The sequence below is a fragment of the Coturnix japonica genome, chromosome Z (assembly GCF_001577835.2).
Source record: "Coturnix japonica isolate 7356 chromosome Z, Coturnix japonica 2.1, whole genome shotgun sequence".
Taxonomy (NCBI): Eukaryota; Metazoa; Chordata; class Aves; order Galliformes; family Phasianidae; genus Coturnix; species Coturnix japonica.
This window is the reverse complement of record NC_029547.1, coordinates 42,338,520-42,361,574: the sequence shown is the minus strand read 5'-3', so window position 1 is coordinate 42,361,574 and position 23,055 is coordinate 42,338,520.

The window sequence follows — 23,055 nt, the reverse complement described above, 5'->3', positions numbered from 1 at the left end:
GCTGCTTATACTCAGTCTTGTTTAAGTGAGACACAAATAGAAATAGAGATAATCCAAAGCTGGTTTGCAGCTATTTGCATAGGTTAATTTCAGTTTTTTTGGAAGCACATTTTCTCTTTCCCACTGTTACAACTTTTCCTGTATTATTTATTTTTACCTCTGCTGCTAGAATTGAAAACTCAATCACAAAAGATGCTCACGATGGGGAGATCACTTGGTTGTGACTTTTCTAAGGATAGTCTTTGCACTTATCAAGGATCTCCTGCAGTTCACAGTTCAGTGACCATGGTACATGTAATACACTGTTCATCCTTTCCTAGTGAGCAGTGCTTTGCACCCTGCCGCTTAGAGATGAGCTGGGTCTGTAGAGGCAAGCTACTGGCCTTGATATTTTTGCAGTGGGATATTTGTGCTTTGGCTGTAGTTGTGAACTCACTGCAGCTGTAGCACAGCACTGTGTGTTTTCCTGCTCCAGGGATTACATATGCCAGGGAGGGGTGCTGTGCCATGGCATTGCTGAGGCAGGAGCTGCCAGACAGAAGCCAAATGCGCCTTGAGTTTCTGGTATGGATCTTGATAATCCTGAGTAAAGCCAAAGACTTCTGTGAAGACCACGATTTAGTCCTGAAAACAGTCAAGTGAATGAGCTTTTTAAGTAGGTATGGCTGACAGAGCATAAGGTAATGAACATAAATATTCTGGTTCAGTCGTATCAGTGTTGAGGAAAACAGGGGTTAATGAAAACAAGAAAAATACAGAGCTGCTGTTGAAAAACATATGTGGAGTTGTTAAAAGGGCATCAGCGCTGTTCTTCCTAATTAGTACAACTGGCAATAGTCCAGGCTTTTGTCTAGCTGACTGGGTCAAAAGTGCAGCAACAGTTTGAATGTAATATAAAATAAATACCACAATGGGTATTATACTGAGTGTAGTAATACTTTGGCATGTAATGCATCATTATCTCTTATATTAATTTTGAACTGGCATGATACAAAAAGACACGGGGCCTTACCACTGAGTTTAAACATGGCTGGCTCTTGAGTTCACAAAACTTTCTTTCAACCTTAAACAATTGATTCTTCTATCACAATCTTTTTGCTTTCTTCTTTATCGATACAGGAATGGACCTCTTCAAATCTCTAGCAGAAAGGAGAGACTGAAAATCTAAATAACAGCTCCAAAAATAGAAATAGAATAAATGTAAAACGTTTTTTTGTTCGCATGTGTAATTTGTAGTTATTATTTTCTCTGATCATAAAGCCTTCAGGCTGAATTTCAGTTGCCAGAAGCATGCTGGTTGTGAAGTACAGTGTTGGAAATTAAAAGAAAAAGATGAAAGATAAATGTTTAATTTGTGACTATCAGACACTTTACATTTCTGAATGATCTTTGAGTACCCGTAAGATGACCATGACTGCCAATCCAGTGATGTGAGCATTCAGGGAACCCTGCTTACATCTGCTGCAAGCAATTAATGTTGGTTGCCCAGTTAAACGAATCAACACCTGTACCCAATACAACAACAGATGGCATTATTTTTATATTTTTGCCAGCACTGATGTTATACCACAGCACAGTAAATCTACAAGCAAAGTACCTAAATTTAAAAGGTATTGTGAGAGAAGAATACTGGTGTTCTGGAAAATTAATCATTTTCTTATCTTCCACAATGTTTGAGATGAGGAAGAACAAAAGTCTACAGACCTTTTTATCCTACACACCTAATTTCAAAATCTGAGTATTTTATGGCAAAAACTGCACAGCAGTCTGATGCAATGTTTCCTACCTGAAAACAAATGACTGTACTCTGCAGTGATAAGATTCTGCATTTGACCTGAATACTTCCCATTTCCCAATTCTTCCCTACTTCTGCATCCCAGAATTCCCCTCCATCCACACCATTAGTGTTGCCAGCACAACCCCTTGTGTGGACATTCCCTATGGAGAAAGTCAGGGAACTAATATGACAGGAAAATCACCTGGCAAAGCAGAAAGTTTCAAAATTCAGATTAGTGTCTACACGCTGTCCTCCTTTCCCAGGTAGTTGTACTTTCACAACCGGTAGCATTACATGGGGCTGAGGCAAAGAAAGAAGCAACATGAAAACACAGTTCACAGTGGGGCACACATTTTTAATCCATCATTGATTAATAAACCAAGATTTTAAATTGAACTTTGTTTTCTGTGTCATGGCAAGCTCCCAGAATGTATTGCTGAAAAAAAAAAAAAAGGTGAAAAAATGTCCCTGAGGTAAGCTGCAACTGAGTTTATTCTTACTCAGCTTTGCCTGCACCAAATTCTCAAGGGAAAAGTAACAAAATGAAGTCAGGTTTTTGCTCTCTCTCTCTCTCTTTTTTTTTCTTTTTTTTTTCCCTGACTATTTTTGTCTTGTTAGTATAAATATTAAAGTCAATCAAGACATCTGCTTGGTTTCACTGAAGGCTTAGAAGCTACATGTCCTTCCTGCAGTATTTACTAGAGAGTGTAACAATGCAGTAAAATGTTCAAAAATTTGCAGTCACTGAAGAACAGTGCTTGCTTTATTTATTATCACCAAACTCATTAAGGTAAAAAAAAAAAAGACAAATCTCACTGCATGTTCCAGAGTGATTCATCCTCATTGTTTAAGAGAAAAAGAAAAAAGCTATGTGCTGAGAAACCAATTGTTCTAGGCCTGTTTGTAATACATTGCTCCACTGAGGCAGTTCCTTCCAACTGCAGAGTGATTCACTTATGACTGTGACAAAAAAAAAAAAAATAGGCAGGAAGAGTGAGCTGGTATTTAGTAGAAACTCTGCATGGCTTGGAGCAAGGCTTGTCCGACTGTGCTGACTGAGGCTGGAGAGCTGGCAAAGGTTGAAGACAGGTGGGTATACTGACAATGCAGCACAGACAAAGCTAAGGCACACAGAATAGGTGGCAGTGAAAAAGTGGGCTCTTTACTTGCCCAGAAAGGAGAAAAAGCCGTGCCAGGAGGGCATTTGTTCCACACTGAATGCAGTAAAAACTTGGGGAACCAGGTTAGGACAATGTGGCAGTTTGACTTGAAGGGTGACATGATTTATGTGAGGTGAATTTCCTATGCACTGTAGACTCAAAAAGGTTTTGTCTAGCACGTCATATGTTACAAGTTGTTTTAGGCATAAATACTGGCCTTTAGGAAAAAAAAAAATGCTTTGGATAATGAAAGAACGAATATAATTGTGACTAAATGATGAATTCCACATGCATTTTATATTTAATATCTTTGATCTGAAATAGATGCAATAGCAAATTCCTTCTGAATGATGTTCCTTAACTTTATTAACCTTCAGGTTGGCATGCTACATATAAAAAAAAGACTGATTCAGATTAGGTCTAGAGGTGAACTGCAATGCAGCTCATATAATTTAAATTCAATAATATACTTCTGATTAATTGTTTTGATAAAATGATTATGTGCATAAATAACTGGATCAAGCACTACCCCTGCATGGTAAAGAAATGTTTGGGTCATCTGGAGAGAGCTCTGGCAGCTGGCAGGCAGTGAGTTGATCAGCACAGAGAAAACTAAGCTACATCACAGGAATATCCAAAATCCAACACTACATACCTAGTGCATGCTGGTGTTGGAAACAGAAATACTCACTGACTTTAAATAAGTATTGGGATAGACTGCAGCTCATCTGGAATGTGAAAGGCTGTTGTTTCAGTTTACCTGCCTTAGAATGGGAACTGCTAACTCTTAAAAAGACAAAGCTGTTTTTGAAGCCTCCAGCATATCTTGCTGTTCTGCTTTCTCACAAGAGTAAGTTAGGACATTCAAACGGACCTTTCTCATAACTCATTTCTGTCACAATCAGCTGCTCAATTAGTACTTTGGAGACATATTGTGCCTCATCAGTCTGGTGGCCTTCTACAATGGAGTGACTTCCTAAGTTGGAAAGGCAAGTTTCATTGATGTCATCCACCTGGTCTTTTACAAGGCCTTTGAATAGTCACATACCACACCCATATCTCTAAGTTGGAGAGATATGCATTTGAATTGTGGATTATTTGGAAGTTAAATAATTCACTGAATGGTTTCAGGCAGAGGATCTTAGTCAATGTCAAGGTAAAGACTGGTCAGAGTATTGTCCTCCAGGAGTATGTCTTGGGTCTGGTGTTCTTTAACGTTGTTATCAGTGACATATAGAGCACCCTCAGTACGTCTGCTGATTATGCCAAGCTAAGCAGCACAGCTGATACAATAGAAGGAAGGGATACAATCCAGAGGGACCTAGACAAGATGAAAAAGTGAACCCAAGTGGACCTAATGAGATCTAGCAAGTGCAAGGTGCTGCACCTTGGTCAAGGCAATCTCAGATATATGTACAGATAGAAGACCTTCAGACAGTGACTTGGGGGGTCCTGTAGACAAAAAGCTGGACATGAGCAAGCAGTACACACTTCCAGCCTAGAAGGCCAATGGTATCCTGGGCTGCATCAAAAGAGGGACAGCTAGCAGGGAGAAGGAGGTGATTGTCTCCCACAGTTCTGTCCTTGTGAAACCCTATCTGGAGTTCTCTGTCCAAGACTGAGACCTCCAGTATAGGAAGGATGCAGAACTGTTGGAGTGCTTCAAGAGGAGGGTCATGAAAATGATCGAAGATCTTGAACATCTCTCCTATGAAGAAACACTGAGGAGTTTGGACTTGTTTAGCTTGAAGAAGAAAAGGCTCCAAGGAGATCTCACTTCTGGTCTTCCAGCATTTCAGCGAAGCTTGTAAACAGGAGGGAGACAAACTTTTCACACAGGGGTAGGATGAGGTAGAATGCTTTTAAATTAAAGAGCAAAGATTTAGATTAGATAATAGGAGGAAATTGTTTACTTTGTTGGTGAGATACCTGTGGATGCTCCCTCCCTAAGAGTGTTACAGGCCAGTTTGAATGAGGCCCTGGGCAGCCTGATCGATTGGTTGGAAACCCTGTCCATGGCAGGGAGTTTGGACCTAGGTGATGCTTAATGTCCTTTCAAACCCAAGCCGTTACACGATTCTATGGTTTAGAGATAAAAAGCATTTATCTGATGTAGAAAAGACCCTGGTGTTTTCCTTTTGGTGAGTAATCCAAATGCATTCAAGATAATTTGATTTTAGGTTATCTGAAGCAGGTAATGACTATCTTGACATACCATAACACACTATTTCTTTTCTAATAATCCACATTTTCCAAATACAGTATGACAAATGATTTTCATCCCTTTCATATGAATATTTTCAACAGGTTTCTCCCATACATTAAGGATTATAAACTTGGTTTGGTGCCTGTTCATATAATTAGATATCTAGCCACAGAACTAGCTGAATATGTGGGATCCAATTACTCATTAAGGAAATGGATAGTAACTTGAGGACTTAATTGAGCATTAGAAGCTTACATATTCTTTTGGACCTAGAGAGTGTTGGTTTTAGCAGCTTGGTTTTGGTGTTAGTTTATATTTTGAAAAGAGACTCAGGTTACCACCTGTGAAATTTTGGAAGTTCTACCCACAGTGAATAAACACTGATAAATTCACATTTCACATACAGGAATTCACATCCAGCTTCTTCTTTCCAAAAACATAAAAAAATTTAAAAAAAAAGCTTAACTGTAGAGTGAGAAACTTGAGTATGAATGTCTTTGAGATTCAATAATGTGCTATGTAATATTGGTCTTTTCAAAAGCCTGTCTTGTTTGTTTCAATAACAGAGCCAAAGGAAGTGAGAGGCAGCCAGATGGCCAGAACACAGAATCTTATGAGAAAAATAAATAAATAAAAAAAATCAGTGTGAGAAGATTTTATAATAGAACAAAATATCCCTTCTTCATCAGAATATCCCCTTTTCCTCGAAGGGTGGAAAATTGCCAAGCTTGCCATCTTGCATTAGAAATGTCACCATTTGTTGTAAATGTGAAATGTAGCCACTTTCAGCTATTGGGTATAAACCCATCAGCCACGCCAGCTTCATCTTCAGTGAATAGAAAAGGAATATGCCCATCTGGTAACTCTTTTGTTCTACATCGAATCTCCCTACTATTCTCTGATTTCCTACATGAATGTTTCTCTTTTTGATCTTTTTAACCATACCACAACCATCCCCTCACATCCAGTAGAACATTTTCACATCATTGAATTTTACCAATACTATCTACCCAGTTATGAGGCACAGGTGAACGTTCACAAACAGAAAGATGGGTCTGCTCATTCGGTCTGTTATACTCATTTTTAGAGCTGCAAAGTACTTAAAATCTAATACCATCTACTACTGTCTGTTCCAATAAATAGGAAAGAATAAAGCATATCACATCCGTGTCAGGAAAGATTATAGGATTATAATAATACTGGAGTATAAACTAAACTGTAAAAAGAAAGCAGGTAGTCAAATTTAAATTACTTTTTATATATAATTACAGAATTTTTGAGTTTGGAAAAGACCTCTAGAGATCCATCTCCCCTGCTCAAACAGAGTCATCTAGTGCAGGTTGCTCAGGCATTTGTCCATATGGTTTTCAAGCATCTCCAGTGATGGAAGCTGCAAAACCTCTCTGGCCAAATCGTAACAGTGCTCCTACACAGGCACAGTAGTCTGCAGATATTCAGAGGGAAAATTCTGTGCTCCGGTTTGTGCCTGTTGCTTCTTGTTGAGGCACTGGGCGCCACTGATCTGCTGGAAAAATTCCCAGGGAATAAGGCCCCGAAGAGAAGGAAGACGCAAGAAAGCTGGTTAATTTTCAGTGATAACCTCTTCCAAGCTCATGAGAGGCCCAACCCAACAAATAGGAAGTCAGGCAAAAATTCCAGCAGATGTCATATTGTGACAGATGTGCTCCAAGCCAAACTAAAACATGAAAAGGAAGCATACACTGAGAGAAATACAGAGATACTGGGCTCATCCAGGACTGAGGTTAGGAAAGCCAAAATCCAACTGGAATGCAATCCTGCCAGTGATCTCAAAGACAACTAAAAAGGACTTCTGTATGTATATTGATGGCAAAAGGAAGACAGGGAAAATGTGGGCCCACTGCTGAATGTGACAGAGTACAGTGAAAAGATAAGGTACTGAATGTCTTCATTGCCTTTATCTTTGCCAGCAAAAGAGGTCCTCAGAGATCCCAGGCCTCAGAGACTAGGAGGAAATGCTGGAGCAAGGAAGACATATCCTTGGTGGAAGACTGTCAAGTCAGGGAATACATAAGCAAACTGGACACTCATAAGTTCTTGAGCCCTGACAGGATATACAGACCAGTACTGACAGAGCTGGCAGATGTCATTTTGAGGCCACTCTCAGAAAACCATGGTCAATCATGGGGACAGGGAGAAATATTTGAAGACCAGCAGAATGCATATGTTTCTCCTATCTTCAAGAAGGGCAGGAACTACAACACTGCCAGTTTCATCTCTGTCCCTGGGAAGGTAACAGAGCATTTAGCATTTAGCATTTAGTTTTAGTGCTCTAGTCCAAACTGGAAGAATATAAGAACAAAAATAATGTAGTGAATGTTCATAGAAGGATTCTGCACTCATCAAAGAAGCAGCTTAAGACTGTATCAGTTCAAAAATTGGAGTTCACTGTAATACTGTGTCCTGATCCTTGTTTAAAGATAAATAAAATGCCACCCTGATCTGTACAGCTACATGATGATTTAAATGCAGTATGAAATCTAATAAGATGCCCTCAAATTAGGAAGTCAGCTGAAGTGACAACTGATAGATGCACATCCTCAGGAAAAGGTCTGACATTGTCTCTGTACCTTTGCGTTGCTTTCCCCAGTTTCATCATCTCAGTATTAATATCCAGACTGAACTTCAATCAATTTGCTTTCAACTACGCTACAGCCTCTGCTAAGCCCTTAATGAGATGCTTGATCACACTGTCTGTGCAGTATGAGCCACAGATACAAGATGACTGCATGCAGTCATCCTGAAAATGTTTATACCTATATTTTCTCGCAGGAGCTTTTAATTGCACTTCCCTAATACTTATATATTGAGCAGAAGCACGACACAGAATCCCATAAAGTATCCTTTAGGGTGGAATAACTACAGATCATTTAATGATTATTCACTTGCTTATTTAATAACAAAAATCTATGTAGGAATCCCAACACTGCATAAAGCAGGTTTTTACAGGATGTTTCAATGCCTCAGAATGTATTTAATTAAGTTTTGACTCTTTTCTGCTTTAAAGGATTCTTGCCTCCTACTTTTCTACAGTAATAAGATTATTGAGTTTAACTGCTTATACTGGAAGAGAAACTACATCCACACAACCAATGATGATATGATAGAATTGCAGCAGCCTGAGGGGTTTCTGAGATGCATCTTCTATATATTGTTTCCCCCATGTGTGGGTTGATGTAATCAGCTCCCATCCTCCAGCAAAATAAAATCAAGAGTAAATCAGTGAGAAAGCAGCGAGAAAGAAGCATTGTTAGGTGCCTCTTTTCACTGCATGCATTAATCGTCATGTCTTCCTGTGCTGCTCCTCTTCTAAATGACTGACCATTCTGCAGATGTTACCATGCCTATTGACTCACATAATCATCTACTTTTTCAGACTGAAGCAAACCAGCATTACAGTAATGACAGTGGGATTTCTTTTTAATAACTCAGTGACAATAAATGGCATTTATTGAGTACCTGCAAGACACAGTGACAATATACGCATAAATATATATGCCTGTCCATATTACTATGCAGTGTATTTGTTCTTTGCATGATGGTTTGAGTAGTAGGATTTTGGTATCAAGGTGATGCAGGAATGGTCTCTGTGAGAATAAACCAGGAGCTCATTGCGCTCTACAACTTCCTGAAGGGAGACTGTGATGAGGAGGGGTTTGGCCTCTTCTCCCAGGCAACAAACATCCAAAGGAGATCCATGAAGGTCGTGAAGGGTCTAGAGGCCAAGATGTGTGAGGAGCAGCTGAGTATGTTCAGCCCAGAGCAGGAGAGCTGAGGGGAGGCCTGATGGCAGCTGCAGCACCTTACAGGGAGTGGAGGGCAGCACTGAGCTCTGCTCTGTGTAGCAGCAATAGGGCCTGAGGGAATGGCACAGAGCTGTGCTAGGGGAGGGGCAGCTGGGGGTGAGGGACAGGGTCTGCGCCAGAGGGTGGTGGGCTGCCCATGGAAATTCAGAAGCATTTGGACATGCTCTCAAGGTCTGAATTTTGGGTGGTTCTGTGTGATCCAGCTGTTGATCCCTGGGGGTCCCTTCCAATTCTGGATAGTCTGTAAGCCTATGAGTCCTAAAGAAATGAAATGTAGAACTGGCAAGGTTGGAAGGGAACACAGATGATCATCCAGTCCAAATGCTGAAATCCACTTATATCACAACTTAGCAAACAGATTTTTAGCTGAGTCGTTGCAGACCTACACACACACACACACACACACACACACACAATGTGCTATATATTGCTATCACTTGGATGTTATTTACTGGAACTATAATAGTGTTACAAGGTCCTAACTGAGGTCAGGATCCCATTATAAAGCTGCTCCCAAGGTGCAGAAAACCATACAACTTTATCATCTGACCTTGTCAAATCTGAGGAATTAAACGCAGTAATAATGTTAACAGCATACATGTTAGACAATGAAAACTGTGGATTAAAGAATGGGAATACCCCATTTTGTCCATGGGGAAGAAAATCACAGTAAATACTGGTGATTTATTGAGTCCATTCAGGAAAGTGTGGCACATCCACATACATTTTTTTGCTGTTAGTAATCTTTTAGATGCTTTTCTTTTTTACAAATTCTTTTATCAGTAGAAAAAAAAAACGGTTTAAGTTAAACAACACAGGAACAATTTTATTTTGAATTATAATGTATCTAATAGAAGTACAACAAATGGATTACTGAGCACATAGAAATCACTTTAAAAGCAACATTGAGACAATATTTTGTATTTTGTATGCCTTTTTTGAAAATGAGGTCTTCCTGTAGAGCCTAAGTTTTACTTAGGGCTCCTAGAGAAGAGAAATGACTGAACAAGACAGGGAGATTTATGAACAGGCAGAAAGCTGCCCATCTCCTGGAAGTTAGTCAAAAAGGGAACAAAGCTACAAAATCAGAACTCCCATAGACAACAGAGAAAACAATTGAAATCCAGCTTTGCAAAAGAGCAGCTCACAGTAGCACCACCTTGTTTAGAAACAAAACTAATTCCTAAAATTTCCAGATCTTGGAACCTGTGGGCTGCCAGCAAATCCCTCACAAATCCTTCTCATTGTCAGACTATTTAAAGACTGTGTTCCTCCAGTGCATATCTGAGCTGCATAAAGATTTGGCATGAGCCAGGTGACTGTCTGTGTGATGAAACACAGTTCAGAGCTTGGTGTTGATTTTTTCCTGATTTTTAAAAGAGGTCACATGCGAAAACATAGCAAACATAATGTAGAGCAATACTGGATACTAGTCACATCTCTCTTCTGTCTTTGCTTTATAATATTTTTGTCTGTTTGTTTTGTTTTTTCAGTAGGATTTTTTCCTTATTCTGTGCCCTCTGGATAGTCTTGTTCTGGGGACATATCAGAATTATACAGAGTAAGATGCAGGATAATTGCTACATTACTTTTGCAGAAGTTAGAAGACATGCAGTAGTGGGCACAATAGAAATTACATGAGAAGAAGCAGTGTCTGAATACGTAATGGAATGAATACGTAGTGGAATCAAATGGTATTCTGAATAGCTATTCTTCTCTTTCTGTCACATACCTGTGTAATACTAGGCATAGATCAAATCACTTAAACAGTACTTAAAGCAAGTGGTCACTTGCTCTGTGCTTTACTTTCTGGCAGCTTGTTGTGATTTGAAAACCTTAGACTGACACATGCAACATAGTCAGCAGTCAGAGAATGTAGACTATACCACACACTACTAAACTATCTGAAAAATCATCTCCTAAGGGCCTCAAAATGGCTGTCAAGAAAAAAAAAAAGAAAAAAAAAAGTAGATATTTTAGTAGATATTTTCTAATTTATTCTGTCTCAGTTCTCTCTCTGTCAAATTAGAATAATAATTCCTCTTCAGCTCATAGGAGTGCTCTGAAGACAAATTCATTAAGATTTGTAAAGCACTCAGCCTCTATAGTGATGAGCACTACAGAAAAGCCCAGGAGGAAATAAAAAATTCTGTCTTCAGAGCAGAACTTAAAAATGTGTTGTGGGACCATACACTGAACAATAACAAAGAAGTAAAATGTTAAATAGTTACTCATTCAGCGAGCATTATCTGTATATTGTGCACAGCAGGAGACGAGTCCTGGGAGGGAAAAAAGTGTGTGTGATTAGTTAATTAAAGCCAAGCTCAAAGTGTGTACTGGAAAAAGAGGGAATAAGGGGTGGGTGGACAACATAATTCCAGCAAATCCAACATTTGAGTACTTTGCATTTATATACTGATAAACTTTTTAATGCTTATTATGGGGGAAAAAATAACAGTTACCTACCTTAATTCCTTCTGATAGCTATCCTGATAGATAATATCCTGATAGATAATAGAGATTATAGTCATGTCCATTGTTACAGTTGGTCTTCCAGTTCCAAAGATTTGGTGCCCTATCCTTCCTCTCTCAAATCAACCTGATACTTTCATTACTGTTGAAGTTGCTCTGATTTTCCTACATCCAGGTTGCTGCCTCATCCATTAACAAGGAAGTCAGCAAATTCTCCAAGTTTTCATAGCAAACCACTACATTAAATCTTTTTGTTGCACAAATGGCTTGTAGTAAAACTTGAACTAATGATGCTTCCTGGATATATGAGATTAAGTTTCTTTACTTAGAATTTCCAGTGCTACGGCACCTTTGTAAATAGTCCCAGTGCACATCCATGGACAAAGGGACTTTACAAAAAAATTCATATACTTTAGCCTCCAGCTGCTGGAGTGACCAGCAGCCTCATTAACAGATGAGGGCCAGACTGTAAATGCTTCTGACTCGGCTATGTCCAAGCTGAGCAGCTTATGATCATCCTGACCATCTCTATTGTTATTACATGCCCTCAGATGGAACCCTGTAACACATCAGCAATCCTGAGCATCATATCAAATCAATTTGTGTATGACGAATGCTTCATGTAATGTCTAGTATCTGAGTACATGGTATGATTTCTGCTCACACACTGATGTGCTCCAGTGGCTGCAGAGTCAGCAAATTATGACAGAGACTAATACAAGTTGTAAGGAACCTCGGGCATATTTAGGAAATCAGTAGTTGGGATAACCAACTTGGCAAGGGCTAAGTTTTAGGTCTCTTCAGTGCGCATAAGTCATTGCTTCTGTTAGAAGAAATATGCAAAGAAACCTTCTTCCTTTTTTCATGCCCTAGACTCTGACGTGAATGTACTCTGAAACACCATGAGGTATACTGCAACTTATGCTAAGAGGTCTTTGGAAGCTAAGAAACCTCACATACAGTCATAAATTAAATATAACACAGAAATGTTTTTGAAAATTGAGGCCAACCAGCACAGAAGGACTGCCGCTGTTCTCATAAGGTCTATAGCCACATATCCCCAAGCATGGTCTACAAGTAAACCACCTGCTGGAGGATGGAGAAGATTCCAAATATTTTCACACACAAATCATGTCCAAGAATAACGACAAGCAGTATTAAGCACAGGACAAAAATATAAGAAGAAATATATCAGTATAAGCCTATCCTATGAGTTAGGTAGAATTAGGATTTCATATCTAAGAATGTCACCTTTGTGGCCTACCATAAATGACTTTACCCACAGATACAGACTGTATTACTATTAGTTTTAGTCAGGAATAGACAATTGAGTGCACAGTTTTTATAGTATTTTTGTTTCTGGAGGATGATCAATGCTATATAAATTTAGATGACTTTATTATTAGGTGTTCCAATCTCAAAAGTATTCTGGAAAGCACTGCATGATTTACACAGTCTTAGTCAGAGGTTTATGCCAGAATTCATAGCTATTACCTGGGAGTTTGAGCAGAAAGTTTAAAAACTTAATGCTCAGTTGAGAGTGAGGCATTTATTCTGTGAAACTAAGAGCCAGATTCTAAGCAAAATTTCATTTAATTAAATTTAATTTCCTTAAAAGTGCAGGTAGTATTGCACAAAAATCAAAAGAATGGCTACCAACTAAACAAAAAGAAGCAGTTTTGAAGGTGAACAGTTGGAATTTGAGAGACATCCAAGTTGATGGCCACCTGAAGCTTCATGACCTTATGCCCATTAAATCTAAACTCTGACTCAATTAGTTAATTCACAGTAAGGAAAGTACTTATGATTGTGATTGTTTTTAATTCAGCTTATCAGATAATTTTCAAGTGTAGCTATCTGACAGTTTCCGCCAGTGACAGGCTAAGAGAAATGAAACAAAAACCAGATGCATTTACCACAAGCCTTTACAGGTCTTCTAAAGAATTGTTACAGATGTTCACAATAAACAATGAACTTTTCAGATGGCTTTTTGGTGAGACTCAACACCAATTATGCATGGCACCCAATTTGTGCCAAGTAAGCAATGAAACTCAAGAAAAACAAAGGATTTCTCCCTGGATTTAAGGATACAGCTATCATCAAATCCAGCTACCAAGTAGATATGGAATTAGGGATGGATATGACTCTCCGGCTTGCACTAAGTTATACCATATTTTCTGTAGTGCCATCTGGTGACAGCTGGCTTCAAGTAAATATTCATGTGGCATTTCAAAACGATTGTGAGAAACATTTTTAGATAGTGCTATTGTTTTAAAAAATTGAAGAAAAAAAAATACAGAAAGGACAGATATCACTGCTCATACTTACACAAATTATTTCTGTAGAGAAGAAATAAAAAACAGGATTGCAGGGGATGTAATAAACTTATTACAACTTTGTTTAATTGCATACAAAGACTTATCTTAAAATATACTCATTAAAGTTGCTACAGCAGGTACTCTAAAGGAGGGAAATATCAGAGTCATGATTCTCAAAACTGCTACTAATACATTAACACCATGTAAGATCCGCACAACAGAAACATAGACAGAATCTAGCTCCCTTGGTCAACATCCATTTGTCCTAATCCTTAAACTTTTGAACTACTTTTTCTCTTTGCTGTTTTCAACTTCATTCACTAAATATATTCCAGGTCTGGCTTGGCTTTAAACATTGTCTCTTGCAGTATTCCTATATCCAGGTTAGGCTTTTATGGCTGCAAAAACTAAAAAAAACTGGGGATCTGCAGTAGTGGAAGACGCCTGGAGGTCCTGCTATGCAGTAAGCTTAGCACAGGCCAGCTGTACAGCTGGGCAAGAAAGAAAGCCATCATCAACCCGGACATCACTTGCTCAATCACAGACCAAGGCAAGGGCCTACTCAGCTTTATGCCACACTTCATGAAGAACACTTAGAGTAATATTGCATCCAGTTTTGAATACCTAATACAAGAAATACTGACAAACCAGAGGAGGTTAAGCAGAAGACCACAGAAAGGGTCTCCATCTCTCTCAAATATCAATTCCTGGTAACCTGCTGCTAGGATACTGAGTGCATGAATAGATTTTCTAATAGAAACTTAGAATCATGGGTTGGAAAAGATCTCCAAGATCATCTAGTCCAACTGTCCACCTACTACCAATATTTCCTCTCTAAACTACATCCATTATTACAACATCTAAACATTTCTTTAACGTCTCCAGGAACGGTGACTCAAGTACCTTCCTGGGTAGCCCATTCCAGTATCTAACCACTCTTTTGGAGAAGAAAATTTTCCTCATATCCAACTTGAACTTCCCCGCCACTCAGTCTTCTCATCCAGCTCATTGATAAAGATTTTAAACAGTACAGGTTCCGATACTGACGCCTGGGAACTCCACTTGTGAATAGTCACCAGCTGGATTTAACTCCTTTCACCTCTCTGTGCCCAGCCCTCCACGCAGCTCTTTACCCAGGAAAGAATGTACATACTCAAGTTGTGGGCTGCCATCTTTCCCAAGAAAATACTACGGGACACAGTGTCAAAGGCTTTGCTGAAGTCTAAGTAGACTTTTCCTCATCTACCAGTCAGGTCACTCGATCATTGGAGGAGTACAGGTTGTTCTAGCATGTCCTGCCCTTTGTGAAGTCATGCTGGCTGGGTGTGATCCCATGTCGTCTCACATGAGGTAATCTGTTCCACAACCTTCCATGACACTGATGTCAGGCTGACAGGTCTGTAGTTCCCCAGATCTTCCTTACAACCCTTCTTACAGATGAGTCACATTGGCTAGCCTCTGATCCTCTTGGACCTATCTGGTGGCTTATAGATGGTGGAAAGCAGCTTGTCAGTCACTGCCACCAGCTTCCTCAGCACCCTTGGTGGATCCCATCCTTCCTCATGGACTTGTGATGGTCCAGCTGGAGTAGTACGTCTCTAATTATCTCCAAATGAACTGTGGGTAGTTTATTCTGTTTCCCATCCCAGACTTCCAGGTCAGGGAGTAGAGTGCCTTATGGATGTCATACCCTATTGGTATGACTTTTGAAGACAGAAGTAAGGAAGGCATTGAGAATCACAGCCTTTTCCTTATCCTCAGAAGTCATGTTTTTTTTGCTGCACCACCAGTAAAGGCTGAAGATTATTAGCCCTCCTCTATCTGTTAATATCTTTGTAAAAAAGCTTTTTGTTCTCTTTTACTATGCTGGCCAGGTTTAGTTCAAGCTGGACTTTTGCCTAGTTTTCTCCCTGCAATTCCTAAAAACTTCTTTGTACTCTCTCTGCTTTGTTTGTACCTTCTTTCACATGAGGCAGATTTTCTCTTTGACCCTCAGAAAAAGGCCTCTGTTCATCTATTCCTGTGTTCTTCCCCACTGGCTCTGTGGGCTCCATGAGATTCTCAACCACATGGTGGAGCACCACCCTCCCAATGGGAACAGAAGTTCCAATTAAGTTTAGCCCAAGACTTCTGACTATTAGGAATGCTGCACATCTGCCCGTATATTTTACAGATGCTGGCCTGCTGGCTAACCTCTTGGCTTGATCTTGGATCTGCCTGATCCTCACAGATTTATGAAGTGTCGTGGCCTTGTGGCTCCCATCCTAAATACAGCAGCTTCCACCCACCCTGCTGATTCCCTGGTGGGAGAGGTGGGCTGGCCATTGAGCTCTCTTAAATTCTCTTTGACTCAAGGACTCCTGGGGAGACACTGGCCTTTAAAAAGCACCTAGCTCTCCCTGTGACCTGACACCTCGACTCTTAAATACATTTTGAGGAGGCCAGCTGTCCACATTTATATAAAAATACTTAAATTGATGTGTCTAAATTGGCACTATCGGGATAAGGCACCTAAACTTGTCACACAGTGACAAACACTTCCGAAGTTCACACATAGTGGGGGTTCAAGATAGTAAAGCTTCCATGTCTTGCTTGAACTGAGATGGAATAATAACATCAGATGATATTTACAAATGCTTGCTTGGATAATCCATAGAAAAGGTGCCACTGGATTATATATTTCATATGAAAGTCCATTTCAAAGTCTTATACAATAATTAAACTCACCATAGTGCAACAAGGCCAGTCTTCCCACATGCTGTTTTCAAGGCTGGGCATGTTGTTGCATTTATAAAATATATATAAAAAGAGAGATAAATATGTAAAATGTGTCTTTCCATGTGTTGGCTTGATTATCTAAAAAGATCATAATAAATCAGATCAAAATTGTATTTTCTGTCTTTGAAAAAGGTTTTTTGATTGTTTGTTTTAGCTAAACAAACACCAACAATCTTCCAGATATTTAATACAAAATATCCAAGCAATTTCTGTAACTTCACATTTAACAGCATGTGAGGAATGTTGATAAGCGACAGACATTTTATTCTTTACAGTTACAGTAGCAATTCTAGAGCAGGTTCTATTAAAATCGTATCAGTGTAATCATAGAATACCTATCAGAGCAGGAAGAAGGCTTGTGTATTACAGTAAACACTATCATCACACACTGTACAGATAAAACAGAGATGAGATTCATATTTCTGAAACAAAGCAAACAATATGTTCATAAGCAGTGAATCTGAAGCAACTCAGCTTGTCTTATAGTGCTTTGGATTCTAGAGGGCACAATTGATTTACTCTAACTGATGAGACAAGGGCAAAAGTAAAAGACACTGTTACAGTTTTACCTGCCGAAGTTCAAAACTGGAAGATGGATATCTGTCTGTTTTGCATTTGGTGTATATTGTTGTGAGCTGTGGAATTCATATTCTTGGGCACTGGATGTACTACCACTCTGCTTATGTTGATATACATTGGCTTCAGTATATAAGGTAGCAGTACTTTACAGGGAATGCCTCCCACTATATGGAATAATGATAGCTGTTCCATAAAATTCTCATTTGAAAATCCTACTGATGGTTTCAGTGTGCTTTGCTGACCAAAGAACTCTTTAAAAAATGTGTGCACACTCACTCATCCTTAAGCGACCGTGTAGACCTTCTTGCAACTATCTAAATTGTAGAGAAGTGGTACAGTCTGATAAAGACTTACTGACTGACCAGTATTACAGTATTACATTACACACCCCAGGAAGCATGAACTGAATTTCCAGAGCCAGGAGCTAACCCACTGGTTATACTTCTAATAATAGCACATAGCTGCAGAAAATTTTGCATTTAAACCCAAGAAATCTATTTTTTCTTCCTTCCTTCCTTCCTTCCTTCCTTCCTTCCTTCCTTCCTTCCTTCCTTCCTTCCTTCCTTCCTTCTTTCCTTTCCTTTCCTTCTTCCTTCCTTCTTCCTTCCTCTTCCTTCTTCCTTCTCCTTCCTCCCTCCCTCCCTCCTCCTCCTTCGCTTCCTCGCTGCTTCCTCCTGGCTTCCTCTCCTTACTTTCTTCCTTCCTCCTCTTCGCTCTTCCCTCTTCCTGCCTTCCTGCCTGTCTCTCTCCTTCCTTTTCTCTTTTCTTTTCTCTTTCTTTCTTGTCTTTTCTTGTCTATCTTGTTTTCTTTCATTTGTTTATTTCTTTTCTTTGATTTTGTTTTTTGGGATTGGTTTTTGGTTTCTTTCTTTCTTTCTTTCTTTCTTTCTTTCTTTCTTTCTTTCTTTCTTTCTCTCTTTCTCTCTTTCTCTCTTTCTCTCTTTCTCTCTTTCTCTCTTTCTCTCTTTCTCTCTTTCTCTCTTTCTTTCTCTCCCTTCCTATTTTAAAAATATTGAAAAGAAAGTTCTTTTGTCTCTCCCCAAGAGCTTCAATGTCAATAATGATAAAATGGACTTTTCCTTCCTTGGGAACTCTGGAGTTGTCTCTTCCCACGTTCTCCTGCTGCGTGTCATGCAATTATGTGGGGTTTCTCATGTTATAAAAAGGTAATGAAAAATACTGCTGAACAAGATGTATCTGCTCTGGAAAGACACAGGATTTTAATATGATTTTTCTGACACCAAAGCATCAGTAATACCTCAGCTCTCTCCCTGACCTGCATTTGGGATGCAAAAACAAAATTTAAAGTGCAGAGCAACTCTCATTCCACACAGGAAAAAGAAAAATAAAGTTTAAAAAAAAAAAAAAAAAAGTACAGAAATGGGAAGCTGTTGAAAAGTCTCTGAACAGGATTTAATATTAAAATTGTCTTTGACATTTTGACAAAGGATGAAATATATGTAAACGAACTTGACTACACAAACAGGCATCCTTGGATACTTCCAAGGTGAGGTTGGAGCAGGCCCTGGGCTATCTGATTTAGTTGTAGATGTTCCTGTTCATAACAGGGGAGTTGGACTAGATGGCCTTCAAAGGTCCCTTCCAACTCTAAGTATTCTATAATTCTATGATTCTATGACCTCTCCTCATCATTAGTCTTTGAAGTTGTCAGGTTAGTCAACTCACCATGTTGCTTTGGGCCAGTTTATACACTCCTCATCCTAAATGCTTCTCCTCAGAAAAGACACATAAGAGGAACGAATCTTACAGACTCCCCCTTCTGTGTCCTATCAGCCTTCTTGCAGATTTGCCAGGTAATCAAGATGTTGACCATCATCTTCTCCTGAAGAATTATCTTCAGCTGCTGCTTTCATTTTAGAAAGACTAGTACCCTTCACCGCAGCAGGCATAATCACAATAATAAACTATTCAGATGGATTAATCATCATGCATCAAAAGAAAAATGATGTCTTAAAGCAAAGGCCCAACATATAGTTCATGGATTGAAACCTCCTATCTTAAAGATTATTTTGCTTTGTTTATATTTATGCTTATCAGTTTTGTTCAGAAGGTAATCCCACCTATAGCCATGTCAGTTTGACCTAGGGCAGTGTAATACATTGCAGCATGAGAAAAGGAAGACACAATGTGAGAGAGAGATAGGATTACCTGGAAGTAGTTCTACTTCAGTGTGCTTTTGTTCTTAACACAGCTATTTCATCCATTTATAAAGCTATATGTGCAGTGAGCATTTAACATAGTTAAGCATGTGTGAAACTATACTTTTTTTCCTATCTGAGTAGACATAGCAGTGAACAAATACAAAAATTTATGTAAGTTGAATCTATTTAGAAGAGTAGAATCTATTTAGAAGAGACTTTTTTTTTTTTTTCCAAGTTGGGTCATTTCCTTTGTCGACCTCACAGAACTGCTGTATAAACTTCTGAATGTCTGTGGGCAGAAGTGGTGGAACAGCATGATGTAAGGAGAGGAACACCTGGTGCTGGAAGTTCTGGTAGAAGGAGCAGGACTGATCTAAGTTATTCTACCTGCAGACTTCACATCATGAATCTACAGTCTGAGAGAAAATATCAACAGGAGACTCATAGTGCTTTTATTTTCTACTGACCAGGTGGTTTTTTTGGACCATGTGAATCATAAACATCCACACCTTTCTCCAGTCTACATAACTAAGAAGCACAATAAAAATCCTGCGACTTTCCAGGAGAGACATTTAGCTGAGACATTAAATTTAAGAGTAATGACTAGCTTTTAAATCAGAAAGTGAAGGGGATCTTTAAATTATATATTTATAATTAAAAAAGAAAAAAATATATATCTGCATATATATATTATTTTTTTCAGGAAGAGAATATTGCAGGTTAGCAATGCTTGCTCCATAGAACTAAAGGTGGGAAAACAAAACCAGAAAACAGTGCATCAGTCCATGATGTCACCTGACATACAAAATAAACTGGGGTTTGCCTATTAAGAATAAGCATCCAGTGTCTGTAATGACTTTACATGAGCTCTGTAAATGACATTTTAATTGGCCTAACTGCACAAGAATGTGCACAAGGCTTCTGACCACTTTGGCTCCCTCTCTCATTACTAACTGGTGCAGTGCATCATTTACATCCCAGATTCAGACTACAGCTATATCTGTTCTGGGAATTGAGAAGTATATCTGTGACTACCTTTTAGGTTGCATCATATGACTCTGATTACTGATAACATCTGTAAATTTATCAGGAATTTAAACAGCCTTAGGAAATTGGAGATTTGAATTGCTTGTCCTTAGCAACAGATTACATCTGGCTCTCCATTTCGTGCTTGTTTTCTATTCAAGCATTAGCAAAAAGCACTAGCTCTTTATAAGAGTGAATCATGCCTTCAGTTTTCTCAAGTCATTGGTAATCTTCCATTCTGACTGATGAGTTTTTCTTCTCATCTTTAAAATTAAACAGAACATGCTTGCATCTATTTTTTTTTCCTGGTGTTAGTAAGCTGAAAGTCTGAATTCTCTCAAAGAGGTTTTGTTGCAGAGTCCATCTTGCACACAACTATTGCAACTAATAAACGGTGTGCGTCAGTATGCCCATATGTACATGTGCCTGCCTGCCTGTGTATGTAAACACACATATATGGAAATATATCTCACATATAAATGACCAGTGTTTTCTTCTGCAAATCCCACTATCTTCTATTTAGCCACCATGCCCAAGGGAGGCAGTTATTCAAGTTAATCTGTTGATGCACAGAAAAGCAATAAATAGAAGTTACTAGGGTTTAAAACTGGGAAAACCCTGTCAGGTTACTCTGAGGAAATCTCCAGGCACATTAAACACAAAATGTGTGGTTTTAAATAACACAGCATAGACTTGAAAAGGGTCTGAAGGCAGCACTAGTCAGATCGTGGTGTTGTCATAGCAACAGACATTGAAATTCAAAATATGAAGCACAAAAAGGGGGTAGGAGAAAAAGAAGGGTAGAGAATAGAAAACTATCAAGTAATCATGACAATCTTTAAAAAGAATATGAAAATCAGACTTTCATTACTAGTGATAGAAATAATTCAAATATACTTATTCTGTGCATTAGTGCTTGCATTTGTTTACCTTTTCCATACAACAATTTGAAGGTGCTTTATAAATATTGATAATCTATGCCTTATCCCTCAAGGAAAGTATTAACGTTACTTTTTACAGACAGAAATACTGAGGCAGAGAGAGAGGTCTGTTCAAGTAGAATGCCTATGGCAGAGGTGAGAAGAAGTTCATCTGCTCTGCTCTGCACTCACATGGTCTTCATTTTATTGCTTTAACATGCCTAGGTTTTATGATGCTATTCTCTAGTTATGCAACAGAAGAATAAGAGTAAACTTCATGCATTTTCATAATAGTGGAAGTAACAGCAATCTATATCTGACACAAAAGCTCCAGTGCCTTTCCACAGTGTCTGCAGGTATTAAAATCTGTCTATAGTATTTTGTTATAAGAATAATAATAGTAAATACTGAGAGAATAAGTAAAATAGTAAAATAATTCCCTCCCTCCCTCCCTTCCCTCCTTCCCTCCTTCCTTCCTTCCTTCCTTCCTTCCTTCCTTCCTTCCTTCCTTCCTTCCTTCCTTCCTTCCTTCCTTCCTTCCTTCCTTTCCTTCCTTCCCTTTCTTCCTCTTCCTTCCTTCCTTACCTTCCTTCCTTCCTTTCCTTCCTTCTTCCTTTCCTTCCTTCCTTCCTTCCTTCCTTCCTTCCCTCCCTCCCTCCCTCCTCCCTCCCTCCCTCCCTCCTTCCCTCCCTCCCTACCTCCTTACTTCCCTCCCTTCCATTTTCCTCCCCCCCGCCTAAGATGCACAATAATACAGAAAATACCCATTTATGCCTAACTCATCAAGGAGCCACAGCAAATCCAACTTAACAGGAAAAATTACCGTGCTGTTTTCGGGGATTAAGAAGCCCTGTTGGTCAAAAACCTGAGATTACCAGACATTTTTTCTTTCTATTTTTATCCTTCACTGACATCTCCTTGCAGTATTTTATTCTACCTCTGTAACTAATTTTCTGTGCTACTACTTGTGTATAATAGAATTCTGAACTGTATCCATGAGATTATTTTTGATGTTGAATTTTGCAGTGACTTCCACATTAATTTAGCATCTTGAAGGAGTGATAATGAGGAACTTTCTCTCTATTTCCTACATTTTTATTTCCCTTCCAGGCATGTAGTATAATTTGAAGTTGCTGTCATTCTTGAAGTAATGTAACACTACAGTATCTGTCTCCTGAGAATAACTTTAAGGCTTTTGAAAATGAGTATCAGCAGCAGAAACCAGACAACTTGTATGTAGCATTCAGGAAGTTTAGGCAATGAGCGATAAACAAAGAAATTAGATAAAGGGAGAGAGGAAGCTTTCAAAATGATGAAAATGTGCTGACTGAACTATGAGCTGGCAACGTACCAGAAGACTGCAGAAAACAAACAATCAAAATACAAAAAGAAAATGACTGCTGAAACCTAGAGCTTGACTGAGTAGAACAAAACTTCTACTACTTAGGAAGCAAACTCCCTGGGATTTCTAGGCTCATGAGGACTCTAGAAGGACTAGGTCTATTCTAGGGTCAGAATGACTGAAAACCATCCAGTAATTAGGAAGCTAGCAGAAATCAAAGTGTGAGTTCACAGAGAAAGAATAATGTGAGAGGTGAAGACAGAAGCAAGGTACTACACTGAGTTCTTCATGTAATTTTCCTAGATGGACACTACTGCTCCAGCTAATGCTCCACTGTTTGACCAGGAAGAAATCTGCCTGGCAGACGTTGAGGTGCTGTACCAGAGACCACAGCACCTCAGGAACCACTCAGACCACATTTGCTCAGGAACTCACTGTGCTCTGTGTTTTGCAGCCAGGTCTGAAGCCAC